General features: G+C 42.1%; 1 protein-coding gene and 1 long non-coding RNA gene across 2 annotated transcripts in view; one reads left to right on the top strand and one right to left on the bottom strand.

Moving 5' to 3' along the window:
* si:cabz01090165.1 (uncharacterized protein LOC100333421 homolog) overlaps positions 1 to 15,218 on the bottom strand; it is a 950,945-nt gene that overhangs the window by 110,220 nt on the left and 825,507 nt on the right. The window lies entirely within an intron of this gene.
* On the top strand, positions 730 to 13,348 carry LOC117509391. The gene is made up of 3 exons (XR_004560398.1): positions 730 to 859; positions 9,054 to 9,058; positions 13,337 to 13,348. It is a non-coding gene; the product is annotated as an uncharacterized LOC117509391 (long non-coding RNA).

The following is a 15,218-nucleotide window of genomic DNA, read 5'->3' as shown; positions in this document are numbered from 1 at the left end:
CAGGGGATATGCAGCGGATGACAGGGGATATTTTTGAGCGGCTCAAAAATCCTGCTGCGGGCATGCGTGCCTCTGCGGATGATCACGGACGTGTTCGGATGGCGGCCGACTCATACAGGAATGTTACACGGTTATTGCGGTTGTTTGGCGTATGTGGGCCACTTTTGTGCGCATTCCATCCGTAAATCCTCCTAAATGCCAGTGGGTCAGGGCCCTAACGGAAAAATGTGCCTCTGCGGATAATTGCGGATGTGTGCGGGTGTCGGCTGACTCATACAAGCATGTTTCACGCATACTGTGGATGTTAAGGGAATATGAGCCAATTTTGTGCGCAGTCCATACACAAATCCTCCTAAACGCCAGTGAGACCGGGCCGTTAGGTAGGGAACAACTTTTCCAACTTGAGGCCAGTCCTAGGCCTACTTGTGCTTATTCTTTTCCACCATGTACATTTACTTCAATGACACATTATTATTGTTAAAACCTGCCAGAAAGTTGTGTTATTATATTGGTGCACAATGTATGTGGTGCTCAGTATAGTTTGGTTTTCGAGATATGTATCTGCTGAAGAAGGCTGAGTTTTGTGTGTTGCCAAATTGTAAATGTAAATTTGTTCGGTAGCATTCTGATTGTGTCCTTTAAGCTGAAGAGATTCAAGTAGTTGAAAATGGGAGTGGGAATAGTTGGGTTTTTTACCCCCCCGCCCCACTCCTTTCGAACTAGATAATTTTATTTTTGGTTAAAGGGTTAGGCGTTAAAAAGCTTTGCTTCTGTCTATACCCTTTCAGGCACATGGATGCATTGTTAATTCATTTTCTTTCTTCGTTGTAAGTTTTTTTGTTGTTGTTTTGGACTGTGTGTGCTGAATAAATTTATTTATTCATTCATTCTTTCATTCAAGTGGTGCAATTAGGAATCCCAGGATGACACTTCTGCAGTAGTCAAGATCGTTCCTCAACCTTTCCTTGACTATAAATTCATCCTAGTCTGTGGACTCCACAATGTTACCCAGCACCCAGACCATGCAGACACAAAACACATCACTGTAGCTGTGCGTAGGACAGCTGCAATGTCCAGACGTTATTGGGGATGCAAAGTAGCCTGATCAAATAAAGCAAATGCTTTTGTCAGAGTGACTGTTGGTTGTGTTCACAAGCATTTATTAACACAACCCCACCCCCACCCCCCAAAAGCAGCAACCAGCACCCCTGATGTAAAATATGACCTCTTGACCCAAGTGATCTGATCTAAGAAGAAAGGTCAACTGGACTTCTTTAAATGTTTCCTTCTTCATCCCTTGGCCACTGAGGTCTCTCAAGTTCAGGTGTGACTTGCCATTGTTCTTACCTTCACTTGAGGAGAGGTGAGAACCGTCTTTGATGCTCTGTGGTATTGAAGAAGACATAGAATTATATTTGGTAGAGAGGCGGCATGTCAGCTCTGCACCCCGTTTCATCACTTCAACAAAAGTGGCTTCTTCAAAGCCTCTTTCAAACCAAGCATCTTCCCCATCTAAAATATGAATGCAAATATTTTTGAGTCCTGACCAAAGGACCTGGATCTCCCTTGTTGGGCCTTGCATTTGTTTTCTCCAATGTAGCACCTTGATGCACTGAATCATATCCAACAAATTGCTTTAGTGGGGTGTGCAGCCTTTATGGTCAGCCAGTTTCTGTCTGATGGTCTTGTTGGGATAAAAAAAACACAGGAATGTTGTCCCTGTCGAAAATTCTCCCGAGTTTCTCAAAAATTCCAGCCACTTATGGGATTGCAATGTTATTTCTTTTGTGCTTCATCATGTTCTTCATGGGGTTCTTTCTGGCTCTTGCAACATTTTTTTTTTAAACAAAGGTCCAGAGAAAATGATTTATATTTATGTCTTTAGTGTTTTCAAACTGAATATCTATGGAGTTAAAATTTTCTCAATATTTGTAAATGCACACAGGGTGATCTACAAATAATCATTGATTTGCAAATGTGTTCAGATATCCACAAATGCAAATTTCATATTTGTAACTTGTAAATTGGTCTTTGCAAATAATGTTGTATTTGCAAATATAAAACTTAATTTGTAAAAAAAAAATAATGTTGTATTTGCAAATATAAAACTTAATTTGTAAAAAAAAAAAAATTACATTTGTTAAACTGGAAATTGTATTTGTGAATTGAGTTTCAGCATTTGTGGATCACCATTCATCGCTTTCCTCTGCGACGTCATTTTGAGACACTCTTTTCGCGAACACAGATCCACAAACAAATGCCAGCTGATTCACACACATGCACACTGGATATCCACTAGATGGCAGTGTGGTTCCATTCATTTTCATTTGCAAAGACCAATTTACAAGTTACAAATATGAAATTTGCATTTGTGGATCACATTTGCAAATCAATGATTATTTGTAGATTACCCTGCATGCATTTACAAATATTAATGAGACAATTTTAACTTCATAAATATCCAGCAGGTCAAAGTGATATATGGCTGAAGAAGGAAAGGAGGGATGGCAATTAAAAAGTGATATGATCAGAGAACATGGATGGCAGAATATATTCCTGTTTTTGGAAAAAATCAATGATGGGGGGGGGGGGGGGGGGGGCAGTCCAAAAAAGGAGACATCATCAGAAAGCTGGTACCTCATCTCATCAGAATATGCTCAGCTGTCATTTCCTTCACTTCCCTCCTTCCTGTCATCAAATCACTTCATTGCTCCCTCCATCCATCTCCGAATCAACGTCTCCACCTCCAATCTAATCCTTCACTCCTATTCACCCCTCCCTCTCCCAATTTTCCATTTTTCCTCTTCTCTCTCTCCTTTAATCTCTCAGACGAGATTTAAACAGTCTGGTAGTTACTGTATGGTGAAAGCACACGCAAGTCTTTCATGCAAACAGATGCACCGAGTTCTGATCTGGGACAGAGCGAGAGGAGCGGGAACGAATATTAAGGAGGGATGGAATCAATGGATTCATTTCCTGTTGATTGCTGAGGCTGATCTCCCCCTGGACTCATAATCCTTGGCGTGCGTGAGAGAGGAGTGAAGAATAAAGCTGGCCAGGTTATTCTTGCCCTTGGGCGGGACTGAGAAGAAGAAAACGAAATAAAAACCCAGCCTTCTTTTTCCTCCACCCGCCATCACAATTCAGCGCCCTTCAGGCTGACAAGAGTAGACGGCAGAAAAAGAGATGAGGAAATGTCGATCTGTTAACTCTCCTGCCATCACAGCACGTCACCCTGAAAGTCTGAGTGTGCCCAACGTTAAATAAAAAAAAGAACGGAGGCAAGTGTCACACTGGACGCAATTGTACATCACACAAGAATTTAGTGCAACATTAAATCACAGTTAAGCACAGACTCATGCTGACATGACAGTTTGCCTGAAATTGATTCCTATAAAGTGTACGCACGATGCTAAAATTAGTGTTGATGTGCAGCCAAACAGGATCTGTAAATGTGAGCAGTTTTTACAGCCTGTTTGCCAGTAAACAGCTTCAACCTCTGCGGGTACACCAACATTTAGACAGCGCCCACACTGACTGCAACCACTTGTTTTGTGGGAAATACAGTAGTGTTCAGAATAATAGTAGTGCTATGTGACTAAAAAGATTAATCCAGGTTTTGAGTATATTTCTTATTGTTACATGGGAAACAAGGTACCAGTAGATTCAGTAGATTCTCACAAATCCAACAAGACCAAGCATTCATGATATGCACACTCTTAAGGCTATGAAATTGGGCTATTAGTAAAAAAAAAAAAGTAGAAAAGGGGGTGTTCACAATAATATTAGTGTGGCATTCAGTCAGTGAGTTCGTCAAGTTTGTGGAACAAACAGGTGTGAATCAGGTGTCCCCTATTTAAGGATGAAGCCAGCACCTGTTGAACATGCTTTTCTCTTTGAAAGTCTGAGGAAAATGGGACGTTCAAGACATTGTTCAGTAGAACAGCGTAGTTTGATTAAAAAGTTGATTGGAGAGGGGAAAACTTATACGCAGGTGCAAAAAATTACAGGCTGTTCATCTACAATGATCTCCAATGCTTTAAAATGGAGAAAAAAAAAACAGAGATGCGTGGAAGAAAACAGAAAACAATCAAAATGGATAGAAGAATAAACAGAATGGCAAAGGCTCACCCATTGATCAGCTCCAGGATGATCAAAGACAGTCTGGAGTTACCTGTAAGTGCTGTGACAGTTAGAAGACGCCTGTGTGAAACTAATTTATTTGCAAGAATCCCCCACAAAGTCCCTCTGTTAAATAAAAGACATGTGCAGAAGAGGTTACAATTTTTCAAAGAACACAGCAACTGGCCGAAAGAGAAATGGAGGAATATTTTGTGGACTGATGAGTAAAATTGTTCTTTTTGGGTCCAAGGGCCACAGACAGTTTGTGAGACGACCCCCAAACTCTGAATTCAAGCCACAGTTCACAGTGAAGACAGTGAAGCATGGTGGTGCAAGCATCATGATATGGGCATGTTTCTCCTACTATGGTGTCGGGCCTATATATCGCACACCAGGTATCATAGATCAGTTTGGATATGTCAAAATACTTTCAAGGTCATGTTGCCTTATGCTGAAGAGGACATGCCCTTGAAATGGGTGTTTCAACAAGACAATGACCCCAAGCACACTAGTAAACAAGCAAAATCTTGGTTCCAGACCAACAAAATTAATGCCTCGCAGATGTGAAGAAATCATGAAAAACTGTGGTTATACAACTAAATACTAGTTTAGTGATTCACAGGATTGCTAAAAAAGCAGTTTGAACATAATAGTTTTGAGTTTGTAGCGTCAACAGCAGATGCTATTAATATTGTGAACACCCCCTTTTCTACTTTTTTTTTACTAATAGCCCAATTTTATAGCCTTAAGAGTGTGCATATCATGAATGCTTGGTCTTGTTGGATTTGTGAGAATCTATTGAATCTATTGGTACCTTGTTTCCCATGTAACAATAAGAAATATACTCAAAACCTGGATTAATCTTTTTAGTCACATAGCACTACTATTATTCTGAACACTACTGTATACATTCAGACTTTGATATCAAATCATGTAACTTCTGCAAACCTTGTTCGTGATGGGAAATTTTTAAGATGATTTTTGTAATCAGCAGCTCAAAATCCATAAAATACACTAATTGGTTCATGAATAAAATGTTGAACATCTGGTGTACTGTTCCAAATTTCAGTCAAGGACATACATATGTAACAGCTGCTGACCAGTCTGAAGTGTATAAGGGGTCACTATGATCTGAATTGGCAAGGGGATGTTAATTTTTATGAATCTGAGGCATTATTTGTAAAGCGCTTTGAGTGTCTGATGCAGATGGAAAAGCGCAATATAAATGCAGTCCATTTAACAGAAGAGGTGAAGAGGAGAAATTTGAAGGGTTTTTTTATTTGCTTTGAAGTTTCTCTTCTGTCTCCTCATTCCTAATGTCCACTCCTCCCTTCCTGCCCATTCATCCTTTTCCTTGATTTCTTTTGTCATACAATTATTGTTTCTCATCTCCTGAGTTTGCACCATAATGTAACGGCCTCTGAAACGCTGAAATTACTGATTTTATACTATCCTCATGCTTCTTTAATCTTGAATATTTAGATTAGATAAGCCTTTATTCATCCCTCAATGGGGAAATTTCAGAGATTTAAACAGTTTGGTAATTTGCACCACAACACATCTTTACAGCTTGCACTGACTGAACTGACTGAGCCAACTGGAGCATTTTCACACATATTTCTTCATTTGGTGTTGACTGGAGCCCATTCTTGGGCCAACTGTGCTGGAAATTATAAATCTCTCATTAACTTCTGGATCTGTTCCTAAATGTTTCAAGTCTGCAGTGATTAAACCATTACTTAAGAAATCCAATCTCGACCCTAGTGTATTGAAAAATTATAGACCGATATCAAATCTATCATTTTGTTCTAAAATCCTGGAAAAAGTGGTTTTGCGACAGCTCGTAGACTACCTCACTGAGAATAATCTTTTTGAGCCATTGCAGTCTGCTTGTTGTGAAAGTGTAGGAACACAGACCCACAACAGGGGGCGCAATGAACGGACAATGGAGGAAGGTGAATAACAAGGTTTACTATTGTGAAACGAGCACAATGAATACAACAATCACAATTTGGGGTCGAATCCGCTGGTGTCGTGTGGGCAGGCTCGAAGGTAGGAGACGTCCGTCTCAGTCGAACCGAAGCCACCCAGATCTCCTCTGCCACCGAACCCTGGAAATACTGGAACCGCCAAGTCCCGAATTCCCAGGTGGCCACTGCCTCCGCTCGTCGGATCCGGTACTGCTGGCGGGAGAGAGCAACAACACAGGCGTGGATGCAACAGCACCCAGTAACGGAGAGGGGAGAAGCCGCCTCCACCTCTAGTCACAATATGGCAGGCAGGTGAGTACTTATCCAAGCAATTTAGCTTACAGTAATCAGCTGTCCTGAAAAGGTTTAACAAGTCTTTTAGCTAGTTAGACAGAATATAAATGCAGAGAACGTTACCTCAGTCTAAAGGCGATATCTCGGCACTGAGGTGGAGACGCCGTCCTCCTGATATACCTCTGTGCTGAGTGGAACAGCTGTGTCCAGTGATGGGTGACAGCTGTCACCCCGGCTGCTCCCATAAGGCGGCAGCGCCCTCTGGTGCCTGGAGCCCGCACTCCAGGCAGGGCGCCCTCTGGTGGTGGTGGGCCAGCAGTACCTCCTCTTCAGCGGCCCACACAACACTGCTTCTAGAAAATATCACTCCACAGAGACAGCACTTAAGTAGTGAATGACCTTTTGCGAGCAATGGACTCAGATACCACTACAGTCTTGGTGCTGCTGGATCTTAGTGCTGCGTTTGATACTGTGGATCATCATATTTTACTCAATAGGCTGGAGAATCACTTTGGGATTACTGGAACTGCTCTTGCATGGTTGACATCATACCTGTCCAGTCGTTCTTACTGTGTATTGTGTAATGGCACCTCCTCTGATCGTAGGGACATGAAGTTTGGGGTTCCACAGGGATACATTTTAGGCCCCCTGCTTTTTTCCCTTTATGTAGCACCCCATGGGATTATACTGCGGTGCTTTGGTATTCCCTTTCATTGCTATGCTGATGACACTCAATTGTACATGCCAATAACTGCTTGTAATCTCATTCACATAAAATCTTTGGAAGATTACCTTGCATCAGTAAGAAGTTGGATGTCTAATAACTTCCTACTTTTAAATTCTGATAAGACTGAAGTTATGGTTCTTGGTCCAGCGAGGTATCGGCATCAATTTGATCAGCTAGTACTTAGCTTAGGTTCATGTGTTACACATCATACGGATAAAGTGAGGAACCTTGGAGTAACTTTTGATCCTACGTTGTCCTTTAAACTCCACATCAGAGACATTACGAGGACTGCTTTCTATTTATGAAATATAGCGAAGATTCGTCCCATCCTGTCTATGGCCGATGCTGAGACTTTGATTCATGCATTTGTCTCTTCTAGATTGGACTATTGTAAGGCTCTATTTTCTGGCTTACCGCAGTCCAGGATTAGGGGTCTTCAACTGGTTCAAAATGCTGCTGCCAGACTTTTGACACAAAGCAGAAAGTTTGATCACATTACGCCCGTTTTGGCGTCCCTGCACTGGCTTCCAGTTGCTGCAAGATCTGATTTTAAAGTACTGTTATTAGTTTATAAAATTGTTCATGGACTTGCACCTCCCTATCTGGCTGACCTGGTAAGCCCCTATGTACCAGCTCGGACCCTGCCTTCTGAGGGTGCAGGACTTCTGTGCGTTCCCAGGGTGAATAAAAAGTCTGCCGGTCACAGAGCTTTCTCCTACCGTGCTCCAGCTCTGTGGGATGATCTCCCGGCACACATTCGGCAGTTGGATACTGTGGAGACTTTTAAGTAACGTTTAAAGACTCATTTGTTTTCCCTGTTTTATCATTAGTGTTATGATGTGTTTTTATTCTTGTATTCTTTTATGGTCATCTTTTTATTGTGTTTTAAATTTTTAATTCAGTTTTTTTTTGTTGTTGTTTTATGTTGTGTGAAGCGCCTTGAGATGATTTCATCGTGAATTGGCGCTATATAAATGAATAAATTTGAATTTAAAGGCACCGAAATGGAACTTTTCACACTTATGGAATTAAAGAAAATAAAACAGCTAAAATCTAATTGGACAGCAGGGATTGATGAAATTGCAAATAAGTTCAGAAAACATCTAGGACCCAAAGCACTTATCTGGTTACTAGCCTTCTATTACAACTAGAGGTGGGCAATCCCGGGAATTTTGGTATTGATCCAATACCAAGCAAATACAGGCCCAGTATTGCTGATATCGATACCGATACTTTATCATACGTATTTAAGCTACATAGAGCCAAAGGTTCCAAAAGACCTAGGATAGAATTTCGTCAAACACTGTACGTGACAACAAAATACTTTATGACCACAGTCAACATTTTTGTTTAAAACACAAACACTCAACACAACCTAAAACAAAATCTCCTGAGATAGAGGGCTGACAAACCAAAATACAAGGGTGCGCTGCTCTGTGTTGTGTGACAGCGCAGCGCTGCTCTTACAGACAGAGTATACTTTGATGAATCTGGGTGCGCAGCAGTCAGTGTGTGCGGGAGAGAAAAAAAAGCTTGAGTATCGATCTTTTTACAGGAGGATCGTTCAATATCAATACCAGCGTTGGTATTGATATTATCGATATTAGGATCGATCCACCCACCTCCAATTACAACTACCTGAGAACCTTGGTCTCCCTAAAGAATGGCAAAGAACAAGGGCCATCACATTGATGAAACCAAAAAAAGACCCAAAAAACTACTGTATAATATCCCTTCTATGCTCAACATACAAATTATATGAGACACTCGTTGTGTGGCTGGGGTGCCTGGCTGGCTTTTGTTTCTGTCTTCTGTTTTCTGTCTTCAGTTTTTCCTTCCAGGTGGAATGCGTTCAGGACTGAGTGGCTGTGTGGCTGAGTTATTAGGACCTCATCCTGATCACCTGAGGCTGGTCATGTGCAGCTCATCAGGACTCACAGCTGTGGTGCATCTATATGGATTGGGGCATGGTTGCATTTAAGTCTGGAGTACACAGTGTGTATTTGCCAGAGACTCGACCTTGTGACCAGACGGGTGAGATCGACGTTTAGAGAACAATCTCATCATCATGGACGCAGAGACCATACCAGGTTTGATGCTATGGTCTGTGAAAGAGGAGGGGGTGAGGTCTCACGCTCGTCAGCACACTTCCTGAGGTACTTTAGGTTTTGAGACTAACATGAGTACAGTCAGTAAATGTGGTGTCCCTCACACCTTATTATATTGAGCTGTTATGTTAGTCATTTAATCAGCTTCCACTGCAGTGGAGAATTGAACTGGGTGTTTCATGCCTGCAGGGTGGGAAGCTGATTGGTGATTAAGCCAGGAAGTGTTTGCTGTTTATGTACACCTTTGAGTGGTCTCTCTGTGTGTGGAGTGGTGGACTCACATTATGGTTTCTTCTTTCACAGACTCGGTTGGTCGCGGCCACCTGGGGGGTGTCGGCGGGGTCCTTGGGTCCGAACTGTTCTGGCTCCGGACCGTTTGTGCTGCTGGGAGCGCACCGTTCTTCCACCTCGCCAGACCGTGCACTTATTTGTTATTAATTAAGCACTCACTGTTATGTCATTAAATTCTGTTATCCTTTGAACCGTGCTCTGTTTCCTTTATGCTGGGTCCTATTGTCAAACGCTGGTCGGTACTCCGACCGCGCCCGACACATAACACTCATCTTGCATATCAGCAAACACAGACAGTCAACTTACACCAGACCAAGCAGGTTTGAGGCCTGGACACTCTTGCTGTGACCAGGTACTGAAATTAACTCAATTCATAGAAGGCAAATAAGAAACTAAACAAATAACAGGAACTGTTTTTGTAGACCTGACAGCAGTTACAACACAGTCAACTAGAGGCCTCCTCTTAAAAATAGTACAAATTAAAAAAACAACAACAACACATAGTCCAAATAATAGAAAGTCTCTTCAGAAATAGATGCTTCTACACAGAAATGGATGGTAAAGGGAGCAGGTGGAGACAGCAAAGGAACGGTCTCTCCCAAGGATCAGTACTAGCCCCATCATTATTCAACATATAAAAAAATGATCAACCGCACCACCACAAAACTCATAGATTAATATATGCAGATGATATCAATCAATCAATCAATCAATTTTTTTATATAGCGCCAAATCACAACAAACAGTTGCCCCAAGGCGCTTTATATTGTAAGGCAAGGCCATACAATAATTATGTAAAACCCCAATGGTCAAAACGACCCCCTGTGAGCAAGCACTTGGCTACAGTGGGAAGGAAAAACTCCCTTTTAACAGGAAGAAACCTCCAGCAGAACCAGGCTCAGGGAGGGGCAGTCTTCTGCTGGGACTGGTTGGGGCTGAGGGAGAGAACCAGGAAAAAGACATGCTGTGGAGGGGAGCAGAGATCGATCACTAATGATCACTAATGATATATGCATTAACACATAGGCAAAACATTTCACAGAGGTGGAACTCACCCTTACAGAAGCCCTTGGCTCAAAGGAAGCATAATATAAACAGTGGTACCTTAAAGTCAACCCAACCAAAACCCAAATATGCACCTTCCACTTCAAAAATAAACATCCATCTTACCAACTACAAATCTCCTGGTGTGGAGAAACCCTCCAAAACCACCAAACAGCAGCCTACCTCAGAGAAACTTTGGAAAGAGATCTCACCTACAGTGAACACAGTGATAAAAAAAAACTTGACAATGCAAATAAACAACACAAACAACATTCTCAAAGCATTCACCAATTCTGAGTGGGGGGCAACCCCACATGCTTTAAGATCGACTGCCCTCTGCCACTCCACAGCAGAGTACTGTGCTCCTGTGTGGTGTTGATCATGCCACAGCTACAAGGTAGATGCTGAACTAAATGAGGCCTGTAGAATCATCACAGGCCCCCTTCAACCGACACCTATCAATAGCCTTCACAGGCTATCTGGCATAGCACCTCAAGCAATATGAAAGGAAGCACAAGTAAGAGCTGAAAAGACCAAATGACAGACAGACTCCAGACACGCCATGTACCAACACACAGGAGTTCCCCGTCACCTCAAATCAAGGAAAAGTGTTGCAAGAGTCCAGCCACTCCCAGCAGGGACCACAGTAAAAGCCTACAGTACAAATACCTGGAAAGCTCAATCTGAACCAATCACTACAATACAAGACACCAAAGAAAAACTAGCAAAAGGAAATACACAAGTAGGAGAGAGTAGTGGCACTAAACAGGACAAGCACTGAAGTATGTATGACAGGAAAAACATGGTGAGGTGGGGCCAACAAACAGATCGCAACTGCAATTGTTAAAAACTCCAACAAGACCTGGTCCCCATAAAAGAACACTGCCCCCTAAGCCTACATGTCACTGATAATGACTTAAAAAATGCCACACATCAGCACCATGGCTCTCAGTCTGGTCTGATAAGATATGATGATGATCTGTTTATCTGGAAGCAGTTCTGTTGTTAATTTAGCAGTGGATTAATGTTCCACCCCTCACTGATGGTCATTAACGTTGTATACTGACTGAAAGAATAAGCTCTTGGACAGAAGTGGCTTAAGCCTAAATTGGCCACGATGTAGCAACCTGTTCTATCAAATGGAAGACTGGGTTATTGGTGAAACATTATCACTAACTACACTGTGGCCTAAAGAGGATTAGTTTCCTCTAGAGGACAGCTGGACTCACATTAGAGACCAGGTGAAGAGGCCTGTCAGAGAGAAGGAATTCAAAGTATGACTACTGCTCCTTCAGGTTTTTTGCTCAACATCTGGAAAAGGCTAAAAGGACACATGGCTATGGAAAAATGGCTATTTTGACAAGTGTGGTTGGACAGAGTGCTGGCCAGGATGATTAGTATCCAGATGTCATGGTGGACTTATAGTATGGGGGATGCACAGTGCTTGTACATACCTCCAGACCTGACATAGGTGGTTTGGGCATCTAAGTAAGCTACACCTGGATGTCTTCTTTGGGAGGTTCATAGATACATCCAGCAAGAAAGAAAACCTAATGTAAACCCAGAGTACGCTGTGGTGGCATGCTGTGGAAAAACTGAGGGAGTTCTAGGGGATACCCAGTTGAAAATGGTTGGACTGGATGGCAGGATTTCTGGCTGTTTTAGTGTAGCTGCAGGTGTACCAGACTCACACTGTGTAATCAGAGCAAAACTGATGTTCATTGTCATGTTCCTCGTCATGTCTAACTGCTAACAGCTCGAAGCAAAACACCTTGAGCAGGAAACGGAAAAAGCTACACTTGCAGGCAGGAACTGATCCCACCTATGTGCCAAATATGAAAAACAGTGCTTTTGTTTTTTAAATTTAACATCATTTTAACATTCTTTACATTTTGCACGACCACTTCTTCTGTAATTCACAATTTGCTCAGCTGAACGGCGGCTCCCCTGTGCATTGGGCAGCAGTGATAACTGCAACAATGGTCGCTCAATGCCTGAAATTTTCATTGCCCTCTTTGTCATGCCATTATGATAGGGCAGCCTCAGCCTGGGGGGAACTGCCAGCGGCTTCTGGTTGGGGAAAATAAATGAGCTCCTCTCCCTCAACGCTCAACAACTTCTCTGATGAGCTGCTCCTTCAGTTAACATAGCTCAGCAGTACTGGAGTACAGCAGTACTCCCAAATGCCAAAGTGAAGCAGGCTGCTGGTGAAGGGAAAAAAAAAAAAAAACACCAAGCACGCTTGGTTGGCTTTCCCTCGAAAGATAAAGGTTAGAAAAAAAACTGAAAAAGGCAGTGAGCAATTTGTGCTCCCACTTTACTAATAGTCTGGATGCACTCAACTTCACCCTCAATGGCTCAGGCAGATTTTAATGGAGTCGTATGTAAGGTGGAGGTGTCTTTTAATCAGAACATGATTGTTAACGAAAATGAATACACCTAAAGTGCACATTCGGGGCCTGCACTCAAATCAGGTCGGCATTCTGAGACCGTACACAATTACAACAAGCTAACATCTTCCAGGGAACGATGGTTCAAGCTTCTTAGGCAAACACATTCACACCACAAACTAACTGCAACATCAGCAAAAGGACTGAAACTTATGGGAGGTGATGGTCTAGTGGTTAAGTGTTGAGCTTGATACCAGGGGATCTTCGGTTCAAACCCCAGCCTGAGCACAAAAATCACTAAGGGCCCTTGGGCAAGGTCCTTAATCCCTGAGTTGCTCCCGGTGTGTAGTGAGCATCTTGCATGATAGCACCCTGACATCGGTGTGTGAGTGTGTCTGTGTGAATGGGTGAATGTGCAGTCTGGTCTCACTGCAAGTTGTGATTCAGCAGCACAAAATATACATTAATCTATTGGTTTGTAACATTGTGACAAAAAGTTTCTGTGTAGAGAAGAATGCTTCTTCTCTACAAGAGTCAAAACAGAAGTCAGACTACCAGAGCAAGAATTTTAGCTGAGGAAGCTTCTGCGATTTGAAGCGAAACGTCCTCACGTCAAGCAACCCAGTCCAGTCGAAGATTCAAGCTTCTCTACTATTGTGACAAAAAGTGCCTCATTTTCATCAAGGCAGCACAAATTCATTCTACTTCATTCTGTGATGGCTGCACAAAAATAAAAATGAAATGGATGGGATAGGTGGTTAAGGTTAGGGTTGGGAGTAGGAGTAGGGTTAGTAATAGTGAGTTAAAACAAACCTGGTCACAAAAATTTGACTCATTTTGTGACATGAGGATGAAAAAAAATGTGAGACTGGGCTGGAATGTGAGACATAATTGTAAAGTGCTTTGAGTGTCTGATGCAGATGGAAAAGTGCTATATATATATATATATATATATATACATATATATATATATATATATATATATATATATTTATAAAGTGCTAGATTTATCATTTAAGTAAATTACTGGCTTGCTCTGCTTTTGCGTTTTCACCTCAGCTTCACTTTCTGTAAAACACTGTTAAAGTCTCGCTCTGACTTTTATGGTTTTGTACCTTCGTAATAATAATAAAAAAATGCTATGTGTTGTGAAAAGTTGCGCAAATGTTTTAGCATTTCATTTCATTGTGTTTTGTAGTGTGAAAGAACAAAAGCTGCTGTTTTCAGCACTTATATAAGTATGTCCTCAGTTTTTGTTTGAAATGATGCAGCAAGTAAAATGCCAAAGAAAAAATGATCACAAATCAAAGTTTAAGGGTCTGGCTGCAGGTACGAGACTTATCACCCAACTGGTCACGGCTGCACTTACGAGGGGCGATTGAAATGTTTTCAGCCTGACCCAGAAAAAGTAGGGTGTGGTTCTCCATCTTTATTGCATTCTGAGAAACCATCATTTCTCAACATTGCACCCACTGAGTCAAAGATCTTGTGGCTACAGCACACAAGATCTGAAGAGATTTCCACCATGTCTCATGTGATTTCCACCAAAATTCAAAATGGAAGCGAGATTTCCATAAAAAGACCAATAATTTTGCATTGTCGCATATTTTTTTAAATAAGTAGTAGTCCTGCAATACATTGTTAATCATTGAATGGCAGTACTGTGTTCAGTCACGATCCCTCAGGGTATTGGGATGCCACGCACTCAATACAACCCCTGAACCTTGTACCTTTAGCCACTCCCAAAGTTTTATCACCTTCAGATTTCCAAATGGACCCAAAACTCAAGTCAAAGCATTTGAGAATGAAAACAATGAAACCAGAGCAACTCACAGGAGAAAGATTGTGGCACACTCGAGGTCATGTTTTGTGACATTTTAAAATGATCATTTCCAACATTTCAAATCTCATCTAAAATCTCATGGCAAGATGTGAAACCTGCCAAACAAGCATCGCTTCCCCTGAACAAGCTGAAAAACCTGCTCTTGCTTTGTGTATCTTCTGAACTTGCTTAGGGTTAATGGTCGTGTTATGGGTCGTGGTGGGGGACAGGGGGTTGCTGGAGCCTCTCCCAGTGGTCACTGGACTTAGGGACAATTTAAAGTTTCCACTTCAGCTAACCTGCATGTCCTTGGTGGTGAGAAGAAGCCGGGGCACCTGGAGTGAACCCAGGAAAACACAGACAAACATGCAAACTCCACACCAAAGGACCAGCTCAGGTTTGAACCCTGACAACCAGCTGTAAAACATCACTAAGGGCCCCTTCACGCAA

Source organism: Thalassophryne amazonica, chromosome 4 (genome assembly GCF_902500255.1).
Source record: "Thalassophryne amazonica chromosome 4, fThaAma1.1, whole genome shotgun sequence".
In the NCBI taxonomy this organism is placed as follows: Eukaryota; Metazoa; Chordata; class Actinopteri; order Batrachoidiformes; family Batrachoididae; genus Thalassophryne; species Thalassophryne amazonica.
Note: the sequence above shows the minus strand (reverse complement) of the source record. Positions and strands in the feature narration are given on the sequence as shown.